Source organism: Phoca vitulina, unplaced genomic scaffold (genome assembly GCF_004348235.1).
Source record: "Phoca vitulina isolate PV1807 unplaced genomic scaffold, GSC_HSeal_1.0 scaffold81, whole genome shotgun sequence".
Lineage (NCBI taxonomy): Eukaryota > Metazoa > Chordata > Mammalia > Carnivora > Phocidae > Phoca > Phoca vitulina.
In genome coordinates this window covers 1,413,298-1,437,943 of record NW_022589784.1, presented here as the reverse complement: position 1 = coordinate 1,437,943, position 24,646 = coordinate 1,413,298, and the positions used below count along the sequence as shown (strand labels likewise).

At 46.6% G+C, this 24,646-nt stretch overlaps 1 pseudogene; it reads left to right on the top strand.

The window, feature by feature from the left end:
* Positions 1 to 361: 361 nt before the first annotated feature.
* On the top strand, positions 362 to 24,223 carry LOC116625735 (annotated as a pseudogene).
* Positions 24,224 to 24,646: the final 423 nt, after the last annotated feature.

Sequence of the window (24,646 nt, the reverse complement as noted above, 5' to 3'; positions counted from 1 at the left end):
CCCGTGGACTCGCCCACACGCACGCACGCACGCACGTCCTCGGCTGCCCTCGGCCGCCGCCGCCGGCCCGACGCGGGGACCCGGGGAGACCCCGCCGGTCTGGGATGACAGGTTCGAGCCCCGCCCCCGGAGGAGTGGGGGCCCACCCTGCCCACGCCCAGTAAAGCCGTAATTCCTCGTGAAATAGGACGCCCGCGGTCCGGGGGGCCTGCGCTACCGCTCGGGGTACGCGACTCGCCCCGCGAGAACGCCGCTTGCTGAGCAGCTGCTCGGCGCCAGGCCCTGCGCACCCGAGTGTCGAAGGGGCTACCCTGCCGCAGGGAGGGTCGGGCCGGTGCCGGGGAAGCCGAGAGGGTTCGTAATGCCGGGTGTCCACTGGGGCCCGCAGACGTTACTGGAGGTGTGTCCGGGGGCTGGTGTTCACATGAGACCGCGTCTAAAGCGGCCACTCGAGGCGAGGGCCGCTGTTACCCGGCGTGCCGGGGTGGGCCCCGTCCGGTCAGCTGAAGGTCTTAAAGTAAGTTTCCCTCCAAGGAGGGACCTCTGTCGGCCACTGGCTGCAACGTCAGCTCTTCCGTGGGGTCCTGCCTGACGGAGCTCTGGCTTGCCGGCCCCCACGGTCACATGACCCAGGTCCCTAAAATAAAAGTAGGTGTGGATATATGTGTATATACACGCGTGTACACTCACGTGTGTGCGCATATACGTAGTGTATGTGTGAGTATGTCTACGTACAGGTGTGTCCACGTACACGCAGGTGCATGTGGGTGTTATATGTCTGTGTGTGCAGATGGGCATACGTGTGTACTGTACGTGTGTGCACATGCGTGGTGCACGTCATACACGTGCAGGTGTGTCCCATATGTATGCAGTACACACACCCGTGCGTCTCTGCATATGTATATTAATACACACACATCCTGTGGATTCTGCTGGCCTGGAGAACACTCACGAATGCAGACACCTGTGCTCACTGAGCCCCTGCATGTGTCAGCGAGGGAGCCAACCACCTGCCTCTTCAGCACCTCCCTTAAGTGTCACAGCTCCCGGGAGGGCAGGTGGTGGTTTCTGCTCTTGCCAGGTGAGGAGCCTGACGGGCAGTGACCCGCTCAAGTCACGCAGGTGGAAGGTGGAGTCCTGGCAGCAGTGTCCACGTCCCCGTGGGTGCTTCCTCCCGGGGATGGGGAGGGAAAGACGCGGGGTCTGGATTGTTGGAAGCTCGAGACCAAGGCCAACTAACCAAGGGCGTCAGAAGTCAGGACAGCGGGGGCGCCTGGGTGGCTCAGTCGTTAAGCATCTGCCTTCTGCTCGGGTCATGGTCCCAGGGTCCTGGGATCGAGCCCCCGCATCGGGCTCCCTGCTCCGCGGGAAACCTGCTTCTCCCTCTCTCACTCCCCCTACTTGTGTTCCCTCTCTCGTTGTGTCTCTCTCTGTCAAATAAATAAATAAATCTTTAAAAAGTCAGGACAGTGGTTAGCTCAGGAATCAGAGGGGTGACACAGGGACATTCACCTGTGAAAAAGTATCCATCATGCACTTTTTGTATGTCTATCAATAAAAAGCTTTCTAAAAACAGATTCCCCTGGTTGCTATGCAGGGAACACATTGGGAGGTTGGGGGGGTGGTAAAGGAAGAGGAGTGAGGGGGCCAGTCACCCAGGTGACAAGGAAGGAAGGCTCCGAAGAGGGACAAACCCCCCCATGGATAACTTAGCTAGACTGGACTTTGTGAGCTAAGGACAGCCTGGGACAAGGGTTAGGGTCCCCAGCCTGAGGAACCCAAAGCCCAGAGCCACCCTTCATCCTCCCAGTGAAGAGAGCCAGTCAGCCACCTCGGGCTCTCGGGCTCTCAGGCTATTGTCAGCTTCCATCCCATAGGACACAGAGGCAGCCAAAGCATGTGTCTCAGGAAACACCCTCCCTCCCTCTCTCCCTCCTGCCTCCTCCTCCATCCCTTCCCCTCCCTCTTTCCCCCCTCCCTCTATCTATTCTCTCCTTCCTGCAGAGAGACCCCCAGGGACCTCTCAGACCCTGGCTCGGGCAGCCAACCGGAGAGTGGCTGCAGACAGCAGCTTCCCATCCCTCCCCTCCCCTGCCCGTTGTCCCCCACCATCTGAGGGATGTCAAGACAAGCCCTGGAGGAGGGTGACCTTAGCCCCAGGCCCTCAGCACGTGCCGTTCCCCTGCTTGGAACGTGCTTCCCCGAGACTCCTCCCTCTGCCATCAGTCTTGTTCTCTGCTCACTTCCTCCAGAACCTTCCTGGGCTCCACAGACAAGGTGTGGCCCCAGAGTATGCTTTACACCTGCCCTGTACCCACAGAATTCCGATCCCAGCCCTCCCTTCCCTGCCGGGTGAGTGTCTCCACCTCTGCTCGTTTCCTCATTTGAGCAGCCGATGCCCCCAGTCCCTGCCCCAGGATGTTTGAGAGGGTCAAGTCAGTTACCATAGAAAGTGCTAGAACAGTGCCTGCTACATAGAAGTTATTTGCCACCAGCATTGCTGTTGGTACTGTTATGGTAGTTTGTAGGGTGACCAGCCGTCTGGTTTGCCCAGGACTGTCCCAGTCTCGGCACTGGAGACCCAGGGAACCCCTCTGTTCTGGGCACACAGGGATGGTTGGTCACTCTATTTAGGATTTATCTCCCATCCCCACGCAGCCAGAAAGGAAATCTCCCTGCACCTGCCTTCCTTCCTGCTAACCCTTCATTCATCCACTCGTGTCTTTGCTCAACTCCTTTATTCCACAAGTATTTCATAAGCAGCTACCACATAGCAGACCCTCTTCCAGGTGCTGGGAACCTAGTAGCCAGGACAGTGGATGGAAACCCGTGTCCTCATAGAACTTACGTTCCAGGAAGGGCAGCAAACAATAAGCTGATAAGATGTAATTTATTATACAGGAATGGTGTCAGGGAGATCACTAAAGTAAGGGAAGAAAGGGAGAGGGCGCAGCTTTAAATGCAGGCCCTTGAAATGGAAGGGGCCCACTGGTCTCACCCGGAGCAATCCGGCCCCCAGGGGACACTGGGCCGTGTCTGGAGACATCTGTGCTTATAACGACCAGGGGTGAGGCTAGCATCGAGACCCCCCACAGAGAATGAACCGGCCCCAACGTCAGCAGCGCCAAGGAGCAGAGACCCTGCTCCAACATTATTCTGATGATCTGGTTCCCCCAGAATCCTGCAAGGGCAGGGACTCCATCCCAGCCACTTGTACACCCTCAGAGGTGACACAGAGTGAGGCAGCCAGGCAGGGCTGAGACAAGCCTTGGGGATGAAATGGCAAGCGTGTATGCCCATCCACCTGGCGCTCAGAGCTGGAGAGGTGGGGCTGGCCCCCACACACGATGGCCTCTATCACCCACCCACCTTGTGCAGCTAGCTCTTTCCAGAATCACCTCCTCTGGCCACTGTTCTGGTCCCTGTCCTGGGTTGAGTTGACTCTGAGAACAAGGACATGAGTGCAGGTTGATGATTTGAGAGGTGCAGAGAACTGCCTGGGGGGGGGGACAGGAAGAGACAGGTGCGCTCTGATACCAGCTGTCTTAGTGGGACCTCCACCATCACAGAGACTCTGGGGATATGCAAACACATACCTTGGCATGAGCCCACCCGGGGGGACGAAGGAGCTGGGGTACTTACGCACTAACTCCTGTTATCAGTGGAGGGGTGGGAGGGGTTGGGAGGATGTGAATTCCCCAGCACTTCTAGCCTGCCACAGTCCTCCAGATGCAGATACTGGCTGTTGGAGTCTCAAAACGGTCGTGTCCAACAGAAGAGGCCAGGGCACCAGCAGAGTCGAATCTGGTCCCTAAGCGACCAGGTTCATCCTCTCCTATGGTTCTAAATACTTGTGGAGCCTTCAGACTTCCACCCAGGATTTTCACCTTCAGGTCTGGAGTGAACCACCTGCTGACAAGCCACCCCCTTCTCGGGGGCCAGCAGCCGTTCTTTCTTAAATCAAGATGCATCTAGACACCAAAATCGTAAAGACGAAAGGAGACTCAGGCATGTTTAAATCAAGGAAATACACTATTATCTTTGTAAAAGTGCTTAATTTTAATAGTTAAGATTTACCCAAAAAGTTGCAAAGATGGTACAGAATGTTCCTATGCCTGCCACCCTATACCCAGTGCCCCCCCTTTTTTATATGTTACATTAGTATGATACATTTGTTGCAGCTAAAGAACCAACATTGATACATTATTACTAACTAAAGTCCAAACTTTATTTGCATTTCCTTACCTAACATCTTTTTTCTGTCCCAGTGTTCTCTGGATGTGACAGGTTTGGTACCTTGAAAGTTTTGAGGAGGACCAATCAGGCATTTTGTCTCTTAATTTGTTTATGTGATGTTTTTCTTGTGGTTAGTATGGGACTATGGGGTTTGGGGGAGGAAGACCCAGAGATAAAATGCCATTCTCATCAGATAACATCAACACACCTGCTGCCAACAGGATTTATGACCGAGCTGTTAACTTTGATCGCCTGGCTACTATTATCCTTTAAATTATGGTGGACATCTCCCTTCCCCAGGTAACCACAGTTAAAGAGACTGACGATATCTAATGTTGGTGAGGATGGCAAGCCACTAGAACTCCCATGCGTTGCTGGTAGCGCAGATTGGAGCAATCACTTTGGAAAGCTGTTGGCTGGACCCCCAAAAGCTAACTACACCCACCCCAGGTCTCAGTGATCCCCCTCCTCGGTGCTCGCCCAAGAGAAATAAGTGTCTGAGTCCCCACTAAAAGACATGCCCTGGAACGTTCGCAGGGGCTTTATTTACAATAGCCAACAACTGGAAATGGTTTCAATGTCCTTCCAGAAGAGAGCAGGTGAAGAAATTGTGGTATACTCAGAAAAGGGGATGCCACACAGCACCGAAAAAGAAAGAACCGGTATGCGCGCCGGTGTGGGTGGATCTCACGCAGCCGTCAGGGAAGGGCAGTGAAGCAACACCAAAGAGACTCTTTCTCTTCCTTCCTTTCTTTCTTTGACAAAGATAGTGAGAGAACACAAGTAGGCAGAGCGGCAGGTAGAGGGAGAGGGAGAAGCAGGCTCCCCGCTGAGGAAGGAGCCCGATGTGGGACTCGATCCCAGGACCCTGAGATTATGACCTGAGCCGAAGGCAGACGCGTAACCGACTAAGCCACCCAGGCGTCCCTCTCTTTCTTTCTTTCTTTCTTTCTTTCTTTCTTTCTTTCTTTCTTTTAGAGCAGTTTGTTCTTTGGGGGCTTTTTGTTTCTTTTTATTTCATTTTTAATTTTAATTCCAGTATAGTTAGCATGCAGTGTTAGTTTCAGGTGTACGATATAGTGATTCAACAATTCTATGCCTTTCTCAGTGCTCATCATACTCGTACTCTTCGATGGTTTCGCCCGTTACCCACCCACAAAAGGGATCTACTTCTTAACTCCATTTATATGAAGTGCAAAACCAGGAAAATGAATGAATGGCGTTAGAAGTTGGATACGGGTTGTCTCTGGGGGTTGAGGCATTGACTAAGAAGGGTCTGGATGTGTTTTACATTGTAGTCTGAGTGGTGATTATGTGGAGATGGAGGTAAAGGGGTGGGGGGAGAATTTATTAAGCCAGTCACTTGAGATTAGTGCACTTGTGTCCTTTTGCATGTGTGCTATCCCTCACATTAAAGAAGAAAGAATAGGGGCGCCTGGGTGGCTCAGTCGTTAAACATCTGCTTTCGGCTCAGGTCATGATCCCAGGGTCCTGGGATCGAGCCCCACATTGGGCTCCCTGCTCAGCAGGGAGTCTGCTTCTCCCTCTCCCACTCCCTCGCTTGTGTTCCCTCTCTCACTGTGTCCCTCTGTGTCAAATAAATAGAATCTTTAAAAAAAAAAATTAAACATAGAGTTACGTGTGACCCAGTCATTTCATTCCTAGTTATACACTCAAAGAATTGAGACAGATTTTTGCACACCCATGTTCACAGCAGCATTATTTATGATAGCCAAAAGGTAGAAACAACCCAAGTGTCCATTGGTGGATGAATAGACAAACAAAATGTGATCCACCCATACGATAGGATATTATTCAGCCTTAGAAAGGAAAAAAAATCCTGACACCTGCTACAATATGGATGGATTTTGAAGACCTTGTGCTTGGAAATAAACCAGTAAGACACATCCCACATGATTCCACTCCCAGGAGGTCCCCAGAGGAGTCCCGTCCACAGAGACAGAGAGGAGAGGATGGGAGCCGGGGCTGGGGCAGGGGATGGGGAGTCCGCGCTAATGGGGACAGAGTCTCCGTGTGGGGAGATGGAAAGTTCTAGAGACGGAGGGTGGGGGTGGCTGCAGAATGGTGTGAGTGTGCTTCATGCCCCTGAGCTGTGCACTTAGGAATGGCTAACATGGTAACTACACTTACGGTGGTGAGCATTTCATGATGTATATAATTTTCAAATCACCTGTACACCTGAAACTAACATTATATTGTATGTTAACTATGATTCAAGAAAAAATAACATTTACCATCTTAACCATTTAAAAACTTTAAGTGGGGGGTGCCTGGGTGGCTCAGTCGTTAAGCGTCTGCCTTCGGCTCAGGTCATGGTCCCAAGGTCCTGGGATCGAGCCCCGCATCGGGCTCCCTGCTCCACGGGGAGCCTGCTTCTCCCTCTCCCACTCCCCCTGCTTGTGTTCCTTCTCTCGCTGGGTCTCTCTCTGTCAAATAAATAAATAAAATCTTTTAAAAAATAAATAAATAAAAATAAAAACTTTAAGTGTATTTTATCACACTTTTTAAGAAAGTGATAGCAAATATAATCATAATGACCTGCTTTGCAGACAAGGGTAGGCTTCTGCCCCAGAAATATGGAACCCTCTGAGAGTCCTCTTTCTGCATTCCTGTTGTGTCGTTTGCTTTGTCCTAGGGTCAATGAGATCATTCTTGGCAAGACTGGATGGACGGATGCATCTGTGTCACAGGGAAGGAGGATTACAAATCTGTATGCCAAGTTAAAGGTCATCCAGCAGATGAAACTGTGGAAAGATGTCCTCATGGAGAAAGATGTACACGATATGTTGTATTAAAAAGAGCAAGGTGCAGATTAGCGTGCTAAGAAAGCTCATATTTGTATTTAAATATATATATGTATATAGGTACATAAACATGCTTGCATATAAGTAGGCTCTTTCTGGCTCACAAGAAACGCATCACAGTGGTTGTAGCTGGAAGGGATGAATAGTAGATTGTTGGAGTCTTTCCAACAGTGGGTCGGTGGTAGGCTGGTTGGTCTAAAGGGCTTCAGCTGGGAGGCTCGCCTCTACTTTCTGGTCTCATCCTCCAGTAGACCAGCCTCATGGTGTTCTAATGTCAGTAAGAGCATAAGAACAGAAGTTTCCAAGGGCTCCTGGGTGGCTCAGTTCGTTGGGCATCTGACTCTTGGTTTTGGCTCAGGTCATGATCTCAGGGTCATGAGGTCGAGCCCTGAGTCAGGCTCTGCGCTCAGCGGGGAGTCTGCTTCAGACTCTCTCCCTCTGCCTCTGCCCCTCCCCCCCCAAAATAAATAAATAAATCTTAAAAAAAGAATGGAAGCTTCCAGACCTCTTGAAGCTATTTTGGGTGGCTTTAAGGGCCCATACTTTCTCTTTTAAGGAGGGTTGGTTTAGGACAGGGTCTAATCCAGACCACCTCTTACTTTAGTAAATAAAGTTTTATTGGAACAAAACCATATGCATTCATTTCCACATCATCCACGACTGCTTTTCCACCACCACTGCACAGTTGAGCTGTTATAGTAGAGCCAACATATTTACTCCCCGATCCCTTACAGAAAGAGTGCCAGCCCCTGATAGGAGACAGAAGAACACTTGCCTCTTTTATCAGCTGACTTGGCACGCCTACCATGCTTGCGGGGGGGCTGGGGCAAAGCACGGAACACAAACCTCCCCTGCTGGCTTTGGCCCCCCGGGGCTGTGGTTTGCTGACCCCCTGATTAAGGTTATAGGAGCTCAAAGCACAGGATGCAGTGGATTGCCTCTCTGTCCTTCACCCCACACAGAATCGCAGACCCTTCCACTCCCCAGTCCCACGTCCCCACAACACAAGTATTTTCGCCTAGTGGAAATGGAGCTCGTGACCATTTCGACTGCACTGATGGCTTTTATGACACCCCCCACAAAGCCCACAAATAGGAATTTTTTCATGGTGAAGACCAACAAGCACAGGATAACATCTGATTGCCAGATGCTCTGGAAATCTCAGTGAATTCACCAAATCTTCCCCAGCAGGGACATGGTGGTGCTTCCAGCACTTGGGGGTCCACTTTAAAGTCTCAGAAGTGACAGCAGTAACAGAAGAGAACCGAGAAACCACAGGTTTCTTCTGCTCCGGGATCCAGGCCACTGTCACCTGTGAAGCCCAGGGTTTTCCGAGTTCCCTGCAATGGGGCTATTTGGCAACTCAACCATTTCCAGTTGAGTGCTGTCTGTAGGCCTGGGCTAAGCCAAGCACTTGATACACAATCTCACTTTATCCTGCAAGGACCCCAGGAGGGATATTCTTCCTGTATCAGTTTCCTATGGCTTCTGTAACCAAGGACCACAAATTAAAACAAGACAAATGTACTCTCATACATACATTGTATCTCTGGAGCTCCCTGACTAATACACTGGGCTTCACTCCGTTCTGGAAGCTCTAGGAGAGGATTCATTCCCTTGCCTTTTGCAGCTTCTAAAAGCTGCCTGCATTCCTTGGCTCATGGCCCTTCCTCCATCCTCAGGGCCAGCAGCATCTCAAGCTGTTACCTCCCTGACCATCTTCCACTTTTAAGGAGTCTTATGAGTACCTTGGGTCCACCCAAATAATCCAGGATAAACTCCTCATTTTAAGGTCAGTTCATTCAAACTTCAACTCCATCTACAACCTTAATTCCCTTTTGTCACCTGACCTAACATGTCCATAAGTTCCAGTGATTAGGAGGTGGACGTCTTTGAGGAGCATCTATCTACCTACCATACTCTATAAACATCCCATTTTGCAGGTGAAAAAAAAAAACCACTCAGGCTTAGATGGGTTTAGTGATTACCTGAGTCACAAGCGGCTAGTCAGTGGTCCAGCTGGGTTGATCTAACTCCAGAGCCCAGCCTATTAAGCAGTGCTGCGACATGCAGGATGCCAAGTGCCTGGGGGCAGGGGGAAGGTAATGCAGAGCTGAATATAGGATTTATTTTTGTTTAAAAATTTTATTTGTCAGGGGCGCCTGGGTGGCTCAGTCGTTAAGCATCTGCCTTCGGCTCAGGTGATCCCAGAGTCCTGGGATCGAGCCCCGCATCGGGCTCCCTGCTCGGCAGGAAGCCTGCTTCTCCCTCTCCCACTCCCCCTGCTTGTGTTCCCTCTCTCGCTGTGTCTCTCTCTGTGTCAAATAAAGAAATAAAATCTTAAAAAAAAATTAAAAAAGAAATAAAAAATAAAAATTTTATTTGTCAGAGAGAGAGAGGGAACACAAGCAGGGGAAGTTGCAGGCAGAGGGAGTAACAGGCTTCCCGCAGAGCAGGGAGCCCAATGTGGGATTCGATCCCAGGACCCTGGGATCATGACCTGACCCGAAGGCAGATGCTTAACCGACTGAGCCACCCAGGCGTCCCTGAATATAGGATTTAGAAAAGCAGAAACCCAGTCTCTCACTAAGTAAAGTAGGTAGATCTATTGGAGGGCACTCCACGCCCCCCACCACCACAATAAAGTCCCTGGGGTCTGAGATTACATGTCTCTCATCCCCTTGGTCCAGGCTGCTGCGTCCTCGCCCCCGCCCCTCCACACACACACTTTGGCAGGATCTGGACATTGATATTTTTCTGGGCAGCTCAGAGCTCTCCGTGGTACTGAAACACCCCCCCCCCTACCCCCCCCCACTCCCCACCACTGCTTGCCTTTCACCGCCAGGGATTTGGGTCTCTGGTGTTCTAACTTCGGCTTTCTTTTGCTAACTACACCCCAGGACTCCTTTTTCCCCCCAGGTCCTTACTGGGCCTCCAGTTGGTGGGGAGTTCTAGGGCAGGCCAAGAGCTTAGAGCTTTCCTGGAATCTCTAAATATTTTCACATTTGGAGAGTCCCAGAGGGTGTGTAGTAAGCAGATCTTTGATTGAAGAAAGCTCTCCCTTTACTGACATATCTCTTAGGAATTATGAAAAGTCACTCCTGGACAACCTCAAGTGTCCAAGCTTTGGCTTCAAATTATACCAGTTGTTTTGAGCATGGTGATTAAAAACAAAGGACAAACAAAAAAGAAACGCTCTTCTGGTTTTTTTTTTAACCACATGGCAGCCTCCAGAAGCCATCTGGTCAAGCACACAGGGCTCCTGGAGTTGTGTTTTGTTGTTGTTTTTAATTGTGGCAAAATACACATAACAAAATTTACCATTTTTAAGTGTACACTTTGGGGGCATTAAGTACATTCACCATGTTGTGTAACCATCACCATCATCTATCTCCAAAACTTTTCATCTTCCCAAGTAGAAATTCTGTCTCCATTAAACACTTAACTCCCCTTCTACTCCCCCCCACCCACCCCTGGCTCCCACCATCTACTTCCTGTCTCCAGGACTTTCCCAATTCTATGCTATTTTTATGTTCCAGGATCCCATCCAGGGGACTGCATGATATTTAGTGGTCACTTCTTCTTGATCTCTTCTTGGCTGAGACAGTTGCTCAGATTTTCTCATTCTTTATGACCTTAACAGTTCTGAGTAGTGATCAGGCATTTTATAGAATGTTTCTCAATTGGCTCTTGTCTGGTGTTTTTCTTATGATTAAACTGGAGTTATGGGTTTTAGGGAAGAAGATCACAGAGGTGAAGGGTCATCCCATATCAAGGGTCCATGCTCTCAATATGACATCACTGTTGATCTTCATCACCTGGTTGAGGTATGTATGTCAGGTGTCTCTGCTATAAATTACTTTTCCCTCCCCCTTTTCCATCCTATTTTCATCCAGGAAGCTGTTATGTATAGTTCACATTTATAAGTTGGAAGTTATGCTCCCTCTCCTCGAGGGTTGAGTGTTTATGGGATTTTTTTTTAATTTTTCTGCCTGGGAGGTCTATCTATCTCCCCACTTACTTCTTTAATCACTTATTTACATCCATATGGAGTCATAGATATTTATGTTATATTTGGGGTTTAATCAAATATTGCTTTATTTCACTGCAAAAATTGTTTCAGCTTTGGGCACTGGGAGCTCTTTCAACTGGTTCCTGTGTCCTGTTGACATAACCCCATCTTTGTGGTGGATTTTTTTTTAAACACTTACTTCCTGGTACCACAAGATACTCCAGGCCCATCTTGTATACATCCTCAGTCTAGAATCAGCCGTCTCTCCCTGGACCCTGGTTCCTTTTGTTGGAGAATGGTATTAGAAATCAAGGTCTGGGTGCTGGGTGTCATGGACTTTTATGTGTTGCACGTGTTGGGACAGAGATACATGATGTGAGTCTGTGCAAATGGCTTCTGTTAATCACATTAAAGATATAGTGCAGGGGCGGGGGGTAGGGCACCTGGGTGGCTCAATCAGTTAAGCGTCTGCCTTCGGCTCGAGTCTTGATCCTAAGGTCCTGGGATTGAGCTCCACGCTGTCAGTCAGGCTCCCTGCTCAGCGGGGAGACTGCTTCTCCCTCTCCCTCTGCCTGCCACTCCCCCGTTTGTGCTCTTTCTGTGTGTGTGTGTGTGTGTGTGTGTGTCAAATAAATAAATAAATAAAATCTTAAAAAAAAAAAAAGATATAGTGCAGGACAATGTTGTTCTCTAAAATCATAGTCAGAATCTTTGCTATTTCCAGTCTCATTGGTGGGAATGCAACATCTTGCTCTTGTCTGGAGGGTCTGAACCCTCTAGGGCACTTTGACCCAGAGAAGTAATCTGGATTTCCAATCCAGGTGTGGAGCTTCTAGGCTGTCTAGACACATTTCACATGACAGTTTCCAAGGAAACAAGACCCTACATCCACATCTTAGCCAGCTTAACATCAACCTCTTCACTCATAGCTCTGCTTAGCTTTGAACCCATCAAACTCCACTTCATGTAAATATTACCTAAACTCTACTTTTCCCTCAAATCCTATCATCTGTTTCCTTTTTGGGTGAGACACTCCATACATCCTCTATTATGTGGTCTCATGGTGTGGCAAGTTAATAAACCTAACTTTCTGGGACCACAGTTGTGTCCCTGGAGGTCTTTATCAGATGGGCTTTAAGCAGTGAAGGGGATGGTGGTGGGGAAAGGGTTAGTTCTGAAACACAGAGAAAGAAGCTGGGATTAGTTGTTGCTAATGTCAGATGAGCCATTTAGTAGCTCTGAGCCACACAGCTCTAGCATGAGCATAATGAGGTCAGGAAGTCTGTTCATTGTTCAAACTTCCAGTGGATGTTGTGATAATCAAAGAGAAGAGAGGTGTGAGACGTATTTCAACTGTCCTCTTCGTGGGAGGAAAGAAGGGAAGGATCTTGAGGGGGAGTGGGGCTGCAACATGGGTGGGAGCAGGTAAGGCCAGGATCGACAACCCAAAGATTTAGCCCCCATGCAAGGATAAAAGTCCTCACGAACTTTTTCTCCCTTCTGTCATTTCCCCCTCTCCTCCCTATGAACTGTCTGCGGTAGAGAGTCTCTGGAATTAGGTTTGCCAGATCTAGCAATTAAATATACGGGATTCCAAGTTAGACTTGAATTTCAGATAAACAGCAAATAATTTCTGTAATGTAAGCATGCCCCAAATATTTAATGGGACATGCTTATAACTAAACAAAATTCACTGTTCACCGTAAATTCAAATTTAATGGTCAGTCCTGTATCTTAAGCGGGATTCCTCCCCAGAAACCCAAACACCTGTCCAACATACAGCAGCCTTTTGGGCAAATGGCCCCAGTTACTTCCTGGAGCCTAAGCAGCCCTATTTATCGTCATGCGATGCTGTCATGTGGTAATAGTTCTCCACAGGGATTGTCGAAGTAGGTTGGGGAAGCAGCCTATCGGGTGGGTGGGAGTTCTAGCCAATAGAGGCTTTAGACGGTGACTTAATGGCCTAATCGGAGCTTCCCTCTGTGGGATTATTGAAGGTGGGACACCTAGGTTGAAATGTGAGTTCAAATCCTGCCTCTGTCCCTTAGCAGTTGTTTGTGTTTTAGAGGAGGGTCATTGGCCTCTGATGTTTTTTTTAGAGATTTTATTCATTTATTTGAGAGAGAGAGGGAGAGAGCACAAACAGGGGGAGAGGCAGAGGGAGAGGGTGAAGCAGGCTCCCCGCTGAGTAGGGAGGCCAATTTGGGGCTCGATCCCAGGACCCTGAGATCATGACCTGAGCTGAGCAGATGTTTAACTGACTGACCCACCCCGGCGCCCAGCCTCTGATTTTTATATGAACCACGTATGGGCATTAAGTGAGATACCTCTGACAAAGCTTAGAGTAAATGCTCATAATTATGTCCATTATCGTGATTACCGATATCAATATAATTAACATCTTTGCCCTGCCTTCTTCCCATGAGATTAGGCCAATGGGGAGTATCATAACCCCACTTCACAGCTGAGGAAACCAAGGACTGGGATCAAGCTGTCGGGCTGAGCTCCTGGTGGAGCGTTGGCTGGGACCAGGCCCCTCCAGGGTCCCTAGCCACCTCCCTGGAAGCCTGGCTCGTACTTCTCTTGCCTCCTCACCTCCGCATCCTCCCAGCAAACCTGGTGCCTGTGGTTACCAGGACCACAGGTGATGCAAGATGATGGCCTCATTGCTGGGACCTCCTCCTCAGCTACCAGGGGACTGAAACAGCCTAATTGGTGTCTCTGGGGGGGCGGAGGTACCAAATTGTTCACCCAGGAACCAGGCCTAGCCCCAGGGACTCCACCCCTCACAGGCAGAAAGGAAAGGTGATTTCTCACTGCGGACCAGAGGACTCATGCTCTGCCCCCTCCCTCTGTGGTATCCAGGTTCCGGGTCTGCCACCCGGGCGTGTAACATCGCATACGTGCTCAGTGAACAAACATTATTGACAAAACCAAGCGTTGGCAGGAATAGGTAGCCCTGGAAATCTCAGCCACTGCTTCAGGGATTGTAAATTCATACAGTACTTTGGAAAACTGTTTGGCATCATCTACTCAAACTAAACATACACTTAATCCATGGCCCAGAGATTCCACTCCTGGATGTGTGGCCAGGAGAAATGAGAGCATATACCCACTAAAAAATGTGCACAAGCATGCACATAACTTAGATAAATTACACATCATCAGGATGAAAACCTTTTGTGCTTAGTAGAACACCATCAAGAAACTGAAAAGACAACTCACAGAGTGGGAAAAAATAGTATCTACGTATCAGGTATCTGATAAGGGACTTGTATCTAGTATATATAAAGAACTCTTATAACTCAACAACTTAAAAATAATCCAATTGAAAAATAGGCAAAGGATCTGATAGGCATTTCTCCAAAGAAGATATACAAATGGTCAATGAGCTCATGAGAAGATGTTCAATGTCATTAGCCTTCAGGGGAATGCAAATCCAAACCACAATAAGCTATTGCTTCATACCTACTAGGATGTCTAGAATAAAAAAGACAGATAATATCAAGTGTTGGAGAGGATGTGCAGAAACTGGGACACTTATACGCTGCAGGTGAGACATAAAACAGAGCAGCTGCTTTTTGACGCAATCCGGCAATTCCTCAAAGATTAAGCATAAAGTTATCATATGACCTCACAGTTCCACTCCTATGCATATGCCTAAGAGAAATGAAAATGTGTCCACACAAAAACTTGTACGTGGATGTTCACAGCAGCATTTTTCATAAGTGCCCCAAAATGGAAACAATCGAAATATCCATGAGCAGATGAGGAGGCATTCACACACAGGAATGTCACTCGGCCGAGAACAGGAGCGAGGCGCCCACACGCGCTGCCCCAGGACGGACCCCGGGCCCACGACACTCAGGGAGGGAACCAGACACGGAAGGCCACATGGGGTGTGAGTCCATGTGGGTGACACGTCCAGAACAGGCTCATCCACGGACGGGAAGTGGGCTCGTAGGGGCTGGGAGCTGGGCAGGGGGTGGGGAGTGACTGCTGATGCGGACGGGGGTGTTCTGTTTTTGTTTGTTTTGTGCTGAAACTGTCTTAAAATTAGAGTAGCAATGTTTTGCATAACTTTCGGAATATACTAAAAACCACTGAGTTGTACATTTAAAGGGGTGCCTTTTATGGTATGTAAATCATGTCTTGTGAAATAATAACAAATATATATATAGGCCTCTGTCCCCCAGTTCCTGTCTAGAGCTCCTAAAACTCTTGAATTTCCTAAGTGATAGGAGCACTAGGAATATCTTTTGTTCTACCATTGGGTCTCTGTCCTCAGTTCCTGACCCTGAGCTCCTAGATCCCTTGGCATTTCCTGGGTGATAGAAGTATCTTTTGTTCTAATGAGATGAACTGGTGGGCTCCTGGATGGGAGCGGGTCACCAGAGAGACCATGATTAGAAGCTTGGAACTTTCAGAAGCCCCTGGCTGGCTCAGTCCGTGGACCATGTGACTCTTGATCTTGGGATTGTAAGTTTGAGCCTCGCATTGGGTGTGGAGATTGCTTTAAAAATAAAACCTTAAAAAAAAACCAGAAGCTTGGAACTCTCAGCCCGGCTCTCATCCTCCCTGGAGGATGGAGAAGGGCTGGAGATTGAGTTAATGATCAATCATGGCTACATGACGAAACCTCCATAAAACCCCAAAGTTACCAGGTTTGGGAAACTTCCAGGTCAGTGAGCATGTGGAGGTGCTGGGAGGGTGGTGTGCCCCGGGAGGACACGAAGCTCTGCGCCTCTCCCACCTGCCTTTCCCTATGCATCTCTTCCATGTGGATGTTTGTCTGTATCCTTTATCATATCCTTTTATAATAAGCCAATAAACAGTAAGTCAAACTGAGTTCCTGAGTTCTATGAGCTGCTCCAACAAATTAATTGTACCCAAGAAGGGGGTTGTGAGAACCTCTGATTTATAGCCAGTTGATGAGCAGCACAACTGACAGGCTGGACTGGGGATTGGTGTCTGAAGTGAGGGGCAGCCATGTGGAAGAGAGCCCTGAACTTGCAGGGCTCGATGTGTCTCCGGGAAGATAATGTCAGAATTGAGTTAGATTGTAGGGCTCCCAGCTGATGTCACATCTGGTGTCAGAGTGTTGTCAACGTGATGGTGTGAGAGCAGAGGAGACACCCGCAGGAGGAGGGTGAGCTTTCCTAGGCACATCTCCATTACTGCTATTATTTTAAAAGGTGGGGAGGGAGACACAATGGCAGATGTGGTTCCTTGTTTTATTCTTCCATATTCCTAACCCCTCCCTGTGTCAACACAGTCAGGTGAGGCTGAAAGTTTTCTAACTGTAGGAAGTATGTCCCTGCCCCATGGGGTGAGATGCCCCTGACTTGCTCTGGCCAATAGGATGAGAGCAGGTGCTCACCAGTGGCCCGGGGTGGAACACGACCCCTGGGTGTAGCCTGGCCCCAGGAGGGTTTGAACCATCACACATGGAGCCAGCAATGTGCTCAAGTCAGCTCGCACCGGCTCATAAAGACCAACTGTTAAACATTTAGGTATTTGGTGACCTGGGTTTCAGACACAGCCAGTGTTAGGAGTTAAATTATATGAATATACACTTAAATAAGTTATATTTAAAACAAAGGTGATCAATACTCAAAACTTACTATTCCCATTTGTTTTACCGTTCTCTTGGTGTTATTGATCACATTTTGCACATGTCTCAGATTATATAGATATAAATAGGTTATATTTTCAGGCTATTTATGAATTGCATCAGTACTGTCCCCTACAGATTTGTATCTTGAAACGTAACCCCCAGTGTGTTGAAATTTGGGGGTGGGGCCTTTGGGGGTGATTAGGTCATGAAGGTGGAGTCCTCATGAGTGGGATCGTTGTGCTTATAAAAAATGACCCCAGACACCTCTCTCATCCCTTCTACCACATGTGGACACAGAGAAGAGACAGCTATCTGTGAATCAAGAAGCAGGTCCTCACCAGACACCAAATCACCAAATCTGCCAGCCACTTGAACTTGGACTTCCCATCCTCCAAAACTGTGAGAAATAAATGTCTCTTGTCTATAGGTCAGCCCCCCCCCCCAATCTATGGTATTTTTGTTATAGCAGCCCAAATGGACTAAGTGTATAATGGTCCAGCACTGCACACCTCTTTCCAACTCTGCACTCAGTGATGTCATAATGGTCAACTGAGATCAGCCCCAGTGGGAGTATTTACACCACAGATATTGGCAAAGGTGACAAACACCCCCCCACCCCCAAAATGCTATTAAACATTTAAGCACACCCTGCAAGGAAGACATGTAGGGCAGCATGAACCTTGGAACCAAGACCAGCTAAGATAAGGTTAGCTCTACAGATGCCCAACGAACCTAAAGATGAGAATAGATGATTATTGTCAAAGCTACTGAGTTTTGGTGTAGTTTGTTACACAGTATTATCACAACCCTTGCTGACTGATACAGGTGTCCCCATTATTGGACCAAAAGAGCTTCAAAGCAGTGAAACCAAGTGCAGAAGAAAGAGTCTGTCAATGGTGACACAGTTACAAAAGAGTCCAAAGGTAGCTGGGAGCAGGAGACAAATGTGACACCTGGGTCCAAATCTGGCAACTTAGTAGCTGTGGGGTTTTGATTAATTGACCTCACTTCTCTAAGCCTCTGCTATCAAGAGCAAATTGAGATAAGCCTCACCCATTGTCTTGAGGATCAAAATAGAAGAACACATGTGGGGTATAGCACAGGCACTCTATGAGCGCTCACCTTCTACTCCCCTCCTCACTTACCCTCCAATTACACCAGCTTTCTCTCTGTTCTTCCACCATGCTAAGTTTGTTCTAACCTTTCACTTTGTTCTGACACCTGCCTGGTCACTTCCCCAAAACTTCCCTTGGTTATGACTTTGTCCTCCATCTCTTTTCATTGCCAAAGTCAGTACATGGTAGACACTCAGTATGTTGTTGTTGAATGAATGGATGAGTAGAAAGAAGGATGGACAGATGGGAGGATGGATTGGATGGATGGATGGATGGATGGATGGATGGATGGATGGATGGATAATGGATGGGGGAAGGATGATGGATGCATGGATGATTGATGGATGGATGATGCATGGATGGATGGGTCATTTATAGATGAGAGAACTGATTTAGGGCTGGAGCTGGAATTGATCACGGATGCCCAAACCTCTGGCCAGGATGCATGCTCAGGGCTCCAAGACAAGAACATTTCAGAGAAGAGTGGTGCCTTCTCTGAGCCTGGCTAGCACTGCTCTCTGCTGGCTGTCCCTGATATTGCAGGCAGCCCACCATAACCCTTGCCAAAAATTGGCCCTTGTCAAAACCATTCTTCACTACACTCTGGGGGTCACAAGTCCGACTAGGGTTTCACTTGGCTATACCCAGGCATGGGCAGGGCTGGTTCCTTCTGGGGGCCCCAGGGAGACCCATCTCCTGCCTTATTCAGCTTCCAGAGGTGCCGCATCCTTGGCCCACAACCCCTCCTCCATCCTCACAGTCAGCAGTGCGGGCTCTTCCCATCTCTTGGACTCCCACCCTCTGCCTCCCTCTTGTGTGGTCCTTGTAAGGACACTGCCCTCCCTCCCCACTGGTAGTCCAGGGTCATCCCCATCTCAGAGTTCTTATTAATAAAATCCCTTTAGCCATGTGAGGTGACATATCCACAGGTCCCAGAGATTAGGATGTGGACATCTTTATGGGCCATTTTTCTGCTAACAACAGCATCCAAGACATATTGGTAAGGGAAGGCAAGCAACAGATCAGCATGCTCTGTATGAAAGTCCATTCACTCCCAGATGGAACAGGTAGATACCAACATGCATAAATGTAGAGAGAAGGGTCTGGAAGGAGACATCCCCAACTGCTAACAGTGGTTTTCGCCTGGGGAGAGGATATTGGGGCATGAGGAGGAGGGCTTTTGAGGAAGGCCATGAATTAGAAAAGCCAAAAGGTATGCAGTGTCCCAGCAAATCTGAAATCAATAGATGCAATAAATTCTAAAATATCAGAGGAAAAATAGGATGAGAAGTAAGATATTACATAGTCTCAAAATATCTTCCCTAAGATATTTATTGATTTTAGAGGGATATTTTGGGGTTTTCCAGGTATCTATTATTAATTTCCAATTCAGTTACATTGTAGTCATGAAATATTTTGTACATATTGAGACATATTTCATGACCCAACTCATTATCCAATCATCTTGATGAATATTCCATGTGCTTTTGAAGAGAATGTATATACTACTCTTATTGGTTGATAGTGGTGTTCGAGTCTTCTATATCTTAACTGATTTTCTACTTACTCTACTAATTACTGAGAGAGGGATATTGAAATCTCTTGCCATGATTGTGGATTTGACTATTTTTTCTTTTCATTCTAGTCAAGTTTTGCTTCGTGTATTTTGAACATAGTTATTAGGGGCATACATGTTTAGGATTGTTATGTCCTCTTTTTTTTTTTTTTTTTAAGATTTTTATTTATTTGACAGGGAGAGACACAGCGAAAGAGGGAACACAAGCAGGGGGAGTGGGAGAGGGAGAAGCAGGCTTCCCGCGGAGCAGGGAGCCCAATGTGAGGCTCGATCCCAGGACCCTGGGATCATGACCTGAGCTGAAGGCAGACACTTAATGGCTGAACCATCCAGGCCCCCCTAGGATTGTTATGTCCTCTTGAAGAATTCACCCCTACAACATTTTGTAATGTCCTTCTTTATCTCTGGTAATATTCTTTGTTTTGAATTCTTTTTTTTTCTGATAAAAATACAGCTACTCCAGATTTCTTATGATTAGTGTTGGGATGATGTATCTTTTTCCATCTTTTACGTTTTTTTCCTGACAATGTAACGTTTTCCCCCCCACTTGTAGCATTTCCCCCTCAGTTTTATTGAAGCATACTTTACATACAATTAAATTCACTTACTGTTATATTACAGTTTGATAAGTTTTGACAGGTTTTTTTAAAGATTTTATTTATTTATTTATTTATTTATTTATTTTTTATTTATTTATTTATTTATTTATTACAGAGGAGGAGAGAGAGCGGTGGGGAAAGGGGCAGAGAGAGAGAGAATGAGAATCCCAAGTAGACTTGTGCTGAGTGCAGAGCCTGATGCAGGACTCGATCTCACTAGGATCATGACCTAAGCTGTAATCAAGAGTCAAATGCTGGGGCACCTGGGTGGCTCAGTCGTTAAGCGTCTGCCTTCGGCTCAGGCCATGATCCCAGCGTCCTGGGATCGAGCCCCACGTTGGGCTCCCTGCTTAGCGGGAAGCCTGCTTCTCCCTCTCTCACTCCCCCTGCTTGTGTTCCCTCTCTCGCTGTGTCTCTCTCTGTCAAATAAATAAAAATCTTAAAAAAAAAATTAAGAAAAAAAAAAGAGTCAAATGCTTAATCGACTGAGCCACCCAGGCACCCCTAGTTTTGTCAGTTGTTTATGGCTGCATAACTATATCACAATCACAATATAGCACATTTCCATCACCCCAAAGTTCTCTCTCCTTTACAGTGAACCCTCCTCCGCTGCCCTCAGGCCTTCACTGATATGTTTTCTGTCAATATTGTTTTCCAGTGTTTTTTGAATTCCATAGAATGGAAGCATACAGTGTGTAGTGTTTTGGGTCTGGCTTCTCTTATGTGGTAAAATGTTTTTGAAATTCATCCAAGTTGTTGTGTGCATCAGTAGTTCATGTCATTGTTGAGACGTATTCCATTGGATGGACATGCCACCGTGTTTTGGTTTTTTTAGTCCATCCATCTATTGACGGATATTTAAATTGTTTCCACTTTTGGGCTATTACAAATAAAGATGCCGTGATCATTTGCATACAAGTCAGTGTTTGGAAATATGTTTTAATTTCTCTTGGGTAAATACCCAAGAGTGGGATTGCTGGCACACATGGTAAATGTACCTTTAACTTTGTAGGAAACTGCTAAACCATTTTCCAAAGTGGTTGTGCCATTTTGTGTTTACTCCAGTCATGCATATAAGTTCCAATTGCTGTGCATCTTTGCCAATACTTGGTGTTAACAGACCTTTAAATTTGATCTTTCTAATAGATATATTGTGATATCCCATTGGGGAGCATTTCCTTAATGACTAATTATGGCAAGTATCTTTTCATGTGCTTATTGGATATCCATAATCTTCTTTGGTAAAGTATCTGCTGTTCAAATCTACTTACCTATTTAAGAAATTGGTTGGCTTATTTTCCTATTGTTTCTTAGTATTTTCTTTTTATTTGTCACATATATGTATTGTGGGTACTTTCTCCAGTTGGTGCTTGCCTTATCATTTTTTTTTTTTAAAGATTTTATTTATTTGACAGAGAGAGACACAGTGAGAGAGGGAACACAAGCAGGAGGAGTGGGGGAGGGAGAAGCAGGCTTCCCGCTGAGCAGGAGCCCGATGCGGGGCTCGATCCCAGGACCCTGGGACCATGACCTGAGCCGAAGGCAGACGCTTAACGACTGAGCCACCCAGGCGCCCCTTGCCTTATCATTTTTTAAACATTTGCTTGAAGAGCATTTTTTTTTTAAATTTTGGTAAAGTCTGTCTTATTGCTTTCAAAAAAATGGTTCATGGTTTTTGTATCCTATCAAAAAAAAAAAAAAATCTGTTCCTAACAAAAGTCATAAAAACTTTCTCCTATGTTTTCCTCCAGAAGTTTTAAACTTTTAGCCTTTATATTTAGGTCTATGATCTATTCTCAATTATATTTGTGTATGTATATTAAGAGTAAGGACGGGGTGGCTGGCTGGCTTAGTCAGTAGAGCATGAAACTCTTAATCTCAGGGTCATGAGTTCAAGCCCCATGCTGGGTGTAGAGACTACTTTTAAAAAATCTTTAAAAAAAAAAAAAGTAAGGACAACTTTTTTTCTATTTTGATATTCAGGTGTTACAGCACCATTTGCTGAAAAGGCTATTCACTCCCCCATTGAGTTATTTGGCAGTTTTGTTGTAAATCAATTGACAATATAAGCATGAATCTACTCTTTGGACTCTCTTTTGTCTTCTTATTGTTTCAATTACTATAAGTTTATAATAAATCTTTTTAAAAAATATTTTATGTATTTATTTGTCAGAGAGAGAGAGAGTACAGACAGGGGGAGCAGCAGAGGCAGAGGGAGAAGCAGACTCCCCACTGAGCAGGCCCAATGCAGGACTGGATCCCAGGACCCTGAGATCATGACATAAGCCGAAGGCAGACGCTTTAACTAACTGATCCACCCAGGCATCCCAGTTTATAATAAATCTTAAAGGTAGGTAGCCCTTCAGGGGCACCTGGCTGGCTCAGTTGGTAGCGCATGCGACTCGGGGTCGTGAATTTGAGCCCCACGTTGGGTGGAGAGATTACTAAAAAAAAAAAAAGAAAAAACTTAAAAAAACCTCCAGGTAGTCCTTCAATCTTGTTCTTTTAAAAATTGTTTTGATTACATCTTTTTACTTTTATACAATCTATGCCTTTATATTTAAAGGACAACCTAGAGTTGGGGCCATGCTAACAGTTTCTGCCTCTTGATTAGTGTTTAGACATTTACATTTAGTAGAAGGAGGGTTATAGCTGGGTTTAAATCTACCACCTTGCTATTTGCTATTTGTCTCTTTTGTTCTTTGTAATCCTTTTCCTCTTCATTGCCTTGTTTTGGATTGACTATTTTAAAGATTGTTCCATTTTTACCTATAATTGTTTTATTACATTTATGATTCCTCTTTATTTTAAGTGATTTTTCTAGGGTTGCAACATACTGCTTCACACTTTATGTAAGCCCCTCACCACAGTACATTTATATTTCTGCTTCCCATTATATACTATTATATTACTTTAAATATGCTCTAAAATAAACCTCACAATACATTGTTATTATTATTTTTATTTAAAGACTCAATTATTGGGGCACCTGGGTGGCTCAGTCGTTGGGCATCTGCCTTCAGCTTGGGTCATGATCCCAGGGTCCTGGGATCGAGCCCCACATCGGGCTCCCTGCTCAGCAGGAGGCCCACTTCTCCCTCTCCCACTCCCCCTGCTTGCGTTCCCTCTCTCACTGTGTCTCTCTCCAACAAATAAATAAATAAAATCTTTAAAAAATAAAAATAATAAAAATAAATAAAGAAAGAAAAAAGAAAAAATAAAGAGTCAATTATCGGGGCGCCTGAGTGGCTCAGTTGGTGAAGCGTCTGCCTTCAGCTCAGGTCATGATCCAGGGTCCTGGGCTCGAGTCCTGCATCTGGCTCCCTGCTCAGCAGGGAGCCTGCTTCTCCCTCTCCCTCTGCTGCTCCCCCTTCTTGTGCTCTCTCTCCCTCAAATAAATAAATAAAATATTTTTTTTAAAAAAAAGAGTCAATTATCGGGGCACCTGGGTGGTGCAGTAGGTTTGGCGTCTGACTCTTGGTTTTGGCTCAGGTCGTGATCTCAGGGTGGTAAGATTGAGCCCATACTGGGCTCTGTGCTCAGCGTGGGGTCTGCTTCAGACTCTCTCTCCCTCTCCCTCTGCCCCTCCTACTCATGAGCATTCTCTCTCTCTCACTCTTCCTAAAATAAATAAATGAATCTTTTTAAAAAATTTAAAAAAAGAGTCAATTGTCATTTAAAGAAATTAAGAAAAAATTCTATTTACCACATTTTAACATTTCTTGGGCTCTTGGTGTCCTCAGGACTCGGAGGCTGCCATCAACTACCAACCTGGAGCTCTACACCTCCTATGTCTACCTTTACATGACTTACTACTTTGACCATGGTGACGTGGTTTTGAAGAACTTTGCCAAATATTTTCTTCACCAATCTCATGAGGAGAGGGAACATGCTGAGAAACTGATGAAGCTGCAGAACCAACGAGGTGGCTGGATCTTCCTTCAGGATATCAAGAAACCAGACTGAAGATTGGGAGAACAGGCTGAAGGCAATGGAGTGTGCATTAAACTTGGAAAGGAGCATGAATCGGTCACTACTGGAACTGCACACACTGGTCACTGATAGAAAACGACCCCATTTGTGGGACTTCATTGAGACTCATTACCTGAGTGAGCAGGTGAAATCCATCAAAGAATTGGGTGACCACGTAACCAACCCGCACAAGATGGGGGCTCCCGAATCTGGCATGGTAGAGTATCTGTTGGATGAACACACCTTGGGAAGCAGTGATAGTGAGAGCTAAGCCATAGGCTGTCTTCCCATAGCCTCCAGGGCGACTGCCCTGGTCACCCAGGCAGTGCATACATGTTGGGGTTTCTATAAGTTGTACCAAAACATCGACTTAACTTCTTTCATTTGTACCATTCCTTCAAAATAATTTGGTACTTCTTTAAAAAAAAAAAAAGGGGGGGGACGCCTGGGTGGCTCAGTTGGTGAAGTGTCTGCCTTCGGCTCGGGTCATGATCCCAGGGTCCTGGGATCGAGCCCTGCATCGGGCTCCCTGCTCAGCGGGAAACCTGCTTCTCCCTCTCCCTCTGCTTGTGTTCCCTCTCTCGCTGTGTCTCTCTCTGTCAAAAAACAAATAAAATCTTTAAAAAAAACAATAACAACAAAACCCAAAATAATTTGGTACCCCCCCCAATAAAACAACAACAACAACAAAACC